The sequence below is a fragment of the Rattus norvegicus genome, chromosome 2 (genome assembly GCF_036323735.1).
Source record: "Rattus norvegicus strain BN/NHsdMcwi chromosome 2, GRCr8, whole genome shotgun sequence".
NCBI lineage: Eukaryota > Metazoa > Chordata > Mammalia > Rodentia > Muridae > Rattus > Rattus norvegicus.
The window spans coordinates 97,876,214-97,881,729 of record NC_086020.1 but is presented as its reverse complement, the minus strand read 5'-3'; the positions used below and the strand labels follow the sequence as shown (position 1 = coordinate 97,881,729).

The 5,516-nt window shown below is 35.8% G+C and overlaps 1 pseudogene; it reads left to right on the top strand.

The window, feature by feature from the left end:
- Positions 1-428: 428 nt before the first annotated feature.
- On the top strand, positions 429-4,949 carry Pgk1-ps3 (phosphoglycerate kinase 1, pseudogene 3; annotated as a pseudogene).
- The last annotated feature ends 567 nt before the right edge of the window (positions 4,950-5,516 follow it).

Sequence of the window (5,516 nt, the reverse complement as noted above, 5' to 3'; positions counted from 1 at the left end):
ATTTGCACCAGGTGCTTCTCTTTTTTTTTAATGTGTGGATGCTGAATATATTTTACAACATTTCACATTTTGGTGGTGCTTCTCATTACTATTTTTCTTTTCATATTATGCAGTTGATGGGAAGTCAATTTTTCTGTATATGATAGATTCCATCATTTTCCAAGTAATGTATCTCTTGGCAGTGAATATATGACAACAGCACATCCCAGTGGTTTGAACAGAAAGAACTAAAGTTCTAATCTTGACCCAGGTCCTCTGCTTCTAATTCTCAGAGAGACATTTTAGTCATGAAGTATTCCCAAGTGCTCTTATTTCATTTTAGTCTATCTTACAATGTAAGATAGTAACAAAGAAATTTTATTTTCTTCCTCAGCTCTAGGGCACTTGACCCTATGGTATTGCCAAATCGTGACTTTCTAGCAAGCTGACTGGACAAACTGGACATAAAGGGGAGGCAAGTTGTGAAGATGGACTTCAAACTTCCTATGAAGAACAATCACATAATAGATAACCAAAGAATCTAAATCGCCCAAAACTTCAAATTCTGCTTGGACAATGGAGTCAAGTCAGTTGTCTTTATGAGCCACTGGGCCCATCTGATGGTATTCCCCATTCATGATCAGTACTTTAAGAAGTTAGTTGCTAGGCAAGAATATCATGTCCTTGAAGGATTTGTGTGGGACCGGAACTAGAGAATGCCCATACCCATCTAGCAGCTCTGTCTATAATCCTATGGAAACACTCTGCTTTCATGTAGAGATAGAAGAGAAGGAAAAGGATGCTTTGGGAAGCAAGATTAAAGCCGAGCCAGCCGAAACTGATCCTTTCCATGCTTCAGTGTTCAATCTAGGAAGATGTGTCTATGTCAGTGTTGCTTTTTGGACTGTACATAGAGCCCACAGGGAAAAAAATCTACAGAAACCTTTTGACTTTTTGATGAAGAGGGAGCTGAACTACTTTACAAATGCTTTAGAGAATTCAGAGTGATCCTCCCTAGCAAACTTGGAAGGAGCTACAGTTGCAGATAAGTTACAGATGATCAGAAATACCAAAGTCAATGAGATGATCATTGATGCTGAGCTGGCTTTTACCTTCCCTATTAAGGAGTTCAGCAACATGGAGATCGGCACTTCTCTGTAAGGTGAAGAAGTTACTAAAAGTGTCAAAGATCCAAAGGTGGGATAATATATGATATAAAGATTACCTTGCTTAGTCACTGCTGACAAATTTGATGAGAACGCCAGGACTAGCCAAGCCATTTTAGTCTCTGGTATATCTGCTGGTTGTATGTGCTTGGACTGAGGTATAGAGAGCACCAAGAACTATGTTGAAGCTTAACCTAAGCAGCTTGTTTGGAATTGACTCTTGAGGATATTTGAATAGGAAGCTTTAGCCAGGAGAACTAACTTCCAGAATATCTCTTTGAGCTTTTAGGGACACTGCCACTTGCTGTGGCAAATGGAACAAAGCAGATCACATCAGCCATGTAAGCAGTGGAAGTGGTGCTATCGTAGAGCTCCTGGAAGGTAAAGCCCTTCCTGAGATCTACTTTCAGGGATGTGTAGCAATTTCCTGCTTTTGGTTCCTGTGTACAACCTCTTAGTCACCTACTGTTTTTTTTTTCTTTTATTGATTTACATTTCAAATGTTATCCCCTTTCTCAGTTTCCCTGTTCAAAAACCCCTACCTCATACCCCCTCCCTGTTCTTCTATGAGGGTGTGCCCAACCCATCCACCCCTTCCAGCTTCCCTTCCCTGACATTCCCTTACACCGTGGCATCCAGCCTTAGCAGGACCAAGGGCCTCTCCTCCCATTGGTGCCCAACAAGACCATCATCTGCTACAGATGCATCTGGAGTCATGGGTCTGTGCATGTGTACTTTTTGGATGGTGGTTTAATCCATGAGAACTCTGGTTGGTTGGTATTTTTGTTGTTATGGGGTTGCAAACCCCTTCAGCTCATTCAATCCTTTCTCTAGTTCCTCCAATGTGGACCCATTCCAAGTTCAATGGTTGGTTGCTAGTATTTGCCTTTGTATTTGTCATGCTCTGGCAAAGCCTCTCAGGAGATAGCTATATCAGGCTCCTGTCAGCATGCACTTCGTGGCATCAGCCATATTGGCCATTCCTTCAGTCTCTGCTCCAAACTTTGTCTCCATATCTTCTTCTATGAATATTTTTGTTCATTCTTTTAAGAAAGACTCAAGCTTCCACACTTTAGTCATCCTTCTTGAGCTCCATTTTGTCGATGGATTGCATCTTGGATAATCTGAGCTTTGGGATAATATCCACTTATCAGTGAGTTCATACCATGTGTGATTTATGTGATTGGGTTACCTCACTCAGGAATCACCATTTGGTGTTATTGCAAACTTCAGCTAGTGCCCAAGATGCAGTATCAGGAACCCCTAAACAGTTGCAGAGCATCTCAGCTTGTCATTACTGCATCAGGATTTGTCTACAATCTTCAAGATCCCAGATAATTCCTTAGTGACTAAAACCATTGTGCCTTTTAAGGTGCAGCTCTTTATATTCTGCCTGCAATAGGAAGTAAGATGTAAAATCTTAGTTCTTTCTTTGATGAGGCCTCTGGTTAGCTTTGCCACTTTTCATAACTTCATGACTTTGTGACTTGGAATGGAGATTCCAGTTGTAGGATCAGAGAAGTTATTGATCTATTAAACAATAAAGATGTCCTCTGGTATGTATCTGGGAGACCTTTATTCTAAGAATTCAAAGATGTACTTTTTGTGTGACTTATTTGTTTGTTTTTCAAGTGTGTGTGCAAACTGTGTGTGTAACAGTATTTTACTAGACAGGTGCAAATACTTGAAGTGAATTGAATAAAGTCTGGTGCATTGATTTCATTAGGGAAGCCTGACTAGGGTAAGCACGGAAAAGAACAGACATGGAGAAACATAGGAATATTGGAATTGTGTGAGCTGTGCCTGTTCTGATGGATCTGCACCAGCAATGCACCAACTTGAAACCTCAGTGCATATTTTATGTATAGAATGGTAGACAGCATTGGCTAGTCCTGGCAGGAGATCTTTGTAGGTGAGCCATCTCAGGGTTAGCCACAGGAAAAAGCTAACAGTTTTAAGTCTTGCACTGCCAACATTCTTAGATGGACCAGAGGTAGGCTTTGTCATTTCTCAGTAGCTTTAGAATACAGTAAAGCATTCGTTTCTCATTATTTGGTCACAGTAAATACTATTGTTCTCAGGATGCTTTTCATCTCTCATAATTTTTACCATATTCTTCCATTACTAAAACTGTAAATGAACATTGAAAATGTCAATAACAAAAAGTAATTAGGATAAACACTAATAAGAAATGTTATTCTACTATGCTTTCCCATTCTTTTCCATTTTATGTATTGGCTCATTTTATTTTGATAAGTATTAACATTAGTATTAACTTTCTAGAACACATCAGTGATTCACATTTCTAATTTATATAAGGTTCTGCCTTAGAGAAAGTCTATGAGGAATAGCAATTACATTCTGTTTAATAAAACACTATAATAGATTATATAAATTCTGGGTATATGTCATCACACATTACAAATATTCTTTCTAAATCATTATACTTTCAGATGAGCCATTAGACTTCATATATCTCTATTCCTTTCATATATTTGGTATTCTTCTATGATGACATCCTTCTTTGTTATTATTTGGAGGCTATTTTCATCACCAACCAACTTCAGGGGAAAGATGATTTTGAGAAAACTTCAGTCTGAATGAGAACCCATTTCATTTGTATATTATGTATATTTGGCAAGATAATTTTCTAGATTCATAATTTTGGCAAAATCATTTTTTTTTAATTCTAAATCTCAGTACACTGAAACTGTTGGCTATCATCCCCTTCAACACTAGTTAGTAATTATTTTTATTTTTGAACATTCTTTTCAGTTTTACTGTATTTTCTTTTATTTTTTCCCTAATTAAACATACCTTTTGGAAAATGGAGAGTAGATATTTTCATGAAATATAGTCTGATTAGTTTCCCCTCTGACAGTGCCTCACAGATCTTTGCTACTCACCTGCTCATTCAAATTCATACTCTTTCATTAACATACAAACAGGCACCAAAAATAATATAAGATATAATAAAAACAAACAATATCCTGTGATGTTCAGAGTTATTTTCAATTCTTTCTTCAGCTCTAATGAAATATGGAGTTTCAGCCTTCGGTATCATTATTATTCTTAGATTATTAGGCTATTGACAGAAGTGTGAAAATCACAAATAATTTCTTTGTGAATATTTTATCTCATCTGCAAGAAGCTTCAAGTCCACTAGAAATATTTTCTGCATTCTTGCTCCTTAAAATATCTGCCAAACTGTAACACTACTTCTGTGGGTTAGAGTACACTTTGTCAACAAATCATACAAATATGGGCATTTTAAAATAGCATATTTCATTTAGAATAAACATTCAAAGTTTACACATATTGCACAGCATATGCATATCAGGCATCAGTACATCATGCTTCTGAGTAATATTCTTCACTCTCAGTATACTGTGTTTTATTTGTTCATTAACAATTGAACATTCAGGTTATTTCTATATACTATACACTATATCTAATACCTGCACATTTTACATGGTCTGTTTTTACTATTTAATTTATAAATTACATCTATGGGTATAGGCCATCCCAATTATAATCTTAAATTTACCTATTGTTGTTTTAATGAATGATTTGTAAAAGTTTATATGAATTTGAGATTTGTGTTGATTATAGACACATTAACATATTGTACTAACTTGATAACCTCTAAAATTCAGAATTGAGATATGTTGTCATGCTGATTGAAGCAAATATTTAAAAAATAGTGACCATTTTCTGTGCAAGAGACACCCTGGAGTTTATAGCTATGATATTTTATAAATAAAGAGAGCTCTTTTCTACAATTCTTTTAGATAAAGAACCATGGCTAAGATAGGTACTCCATAAATGATCGTGCATGAACATATTTGTGACTTTGAACCTACTGGGGTGATCCCTTCTAGAAGACTTTTGCTATCTTTAACAACACAGAATTGATTTTCACAATGAATTGCATCACAGAAAAAGTGACTGGTGGCTACTTTTAATAACACTTTATGGAGCTGTCTTGGGATAAGCCATCCTCCAACACTTATTTGCCCTTGAGATTTAGAAGAAATCCTATCTCTAGTGCTGATAATTAGGAGCTAATTTAACTTGAGTTCAAGTTAGCTGTGAACAAATGGATTAACAAGTACCTTATTAAAATTTTAATTTACATTTCATTTATCACATTTAATAGAATCTCTTGTTTTTTTTCACGGTTAGGGAAGTCATTAATTTCCTAGATAGCTTTGGGTCTATTAATTCCAAATATTTTGTTGCTAGTTTTCATACTTAGGACAATTTATTATACAAAGTAACATAAAAGTTCATATACAAAACACAAAATTTTAGTCAAAGACCACTTAATAAATTAACAAATTTAAAATATTTATGCTTGTATGCATTATA